Genomic DNA, 1,289 nt, shown 5'->3' with positions numbered 1-1,289 from the left:
TAGAAATTATCATTACTTTTTTTAGTGGTCCTATAGTGTCATTACTTTTTTTAGTGGTCCTAATAGTGTATCCCAGAATGGAGATTAGTTCAAATGATCCTAACTAGGTGAATGTGAAAATCCAACACTTTGATTTTAGTTATTATTTACATTTTTACTAACTTATCACTTTGGCTTTGGATATTTCCACTTGCAGCACCCTATAGCCTCCGCCATTTTCGGTATGTTGTATACTGTTGCACGGTATTTCTACTTCACAGGCTATTCAACAGGAGATCCTAAAAATAGATTGACTTACGGGTATGCATGTGCCGACAGGCTTAACTCAGAGATAAACCAGTATAAAGTTTAGTAGGACTTTATTTGTAGCCTTGAAATAAAATAATGTTTCTGTGCTATTGTGTGTTCAGGAAATATTACGCTGTTGGTATGTTGGGATTGCTGTTCTGCACTCTATCATTGGCATGGCATCTTTTGTTTAAAGCCCCCAACTATGAATAGAAGCAGCTTATGTCAAATACCAAGGAAAGGAAACGTGTTCTTGTTAGTTTAATCACTGGAACTGAAGCCTGCTCATTTTCAGGATCTGCAGCTCAGAAACTATGCAGAGATCACTCCTAGCTGCACTATAATTTAGCTTTTTGAATCGGGTGATTAAGCTCCAACAATTATTTTATTTTCAACAGATTAGCTAATTTTCAGCGTCTGCCGCTTAGAACTGTAACTTTGAAGGTTAAAGTGACATTTTTGATAAAGAAGAATAATTATTGTGAAAAATTTTCAAACCATATTTCAGAACAATTTGCCCATCAAGCCTCAGCTCAAATTCACACACATCTGATTGTCAGCATATAGCGCTTGCCCTTTCTTTGAGTAATGCTTTCAAAGTGAGTTGAGGTTACTTTTAATGGGGAACTGTTTAGTATTTGCTTCCTATGTATTTGATAATAGAAAAGAAAATGTATAAACCACTGTGTTGATAGCGTATCACTGGATTTGGATAGGGAGATTAGATGGTTTATTTTATTTTATATTTTAAAAAATAAATAATTTTGAGATTTTAATTAAATTTTTAATTATTATTATTATTTAAAGTTTTTGAATTTATCAATGGACTGGGTTTAAGAATCATTAAAATGTCTTTTTTAAATTACAGGTTTACATTTAAAAGAGGTTAGAGTAAGTACATTCAATAAATTTTAATAATAAAATTTCTTACCACACAAGAGGATATTCTTATACATCAATTTAATGTTTGTTCAATTTGATATTTGGGTTAGATTTAATTT

General features: G+C 31.7%; 1 long non-coding RNA gene across 1 annotated transcript; it reads left to right on the top strand.

The window, feature by feature from the left end:
- Positions 1 to 96: 96 nt before the first annotated feature.
- On the top strand, positions 97 to 532 carry LOC149222501 (uncharacterized). The gene is made up of 2 exons (XR_016248898.1): positions 97 to 300; positions 411 to 532. It is a non-coding gene; the product is annotated as an uncharacterized LOC149222501 (long non-coding RNA).
- Positions 533 to 1,289: the final 757 nt, after the last annotated feature.

The sequence above is a fragment of the Pinus tabuliformis genome, chromosome Q (assembly GCF_031772625.1).
Source record: "Pinus tabuliformis cultivar Carrire ecotype Pingquan chromosome Q, CPIR1, whole genome shotgun sequence".
In the NCBI taxonomy this organism is placed as follows: Eukaryota; Viridiplantae; Streptophyta; class Pinopsida; order Pinales; family Pinaceae; genus Pinus; species Pinus tabuliformis.
The sequence above is the reverse complement of the archived record's forward strand: the minus strand, read 5'-3'. Positions and strand labels throughout refer to the sequence as shown.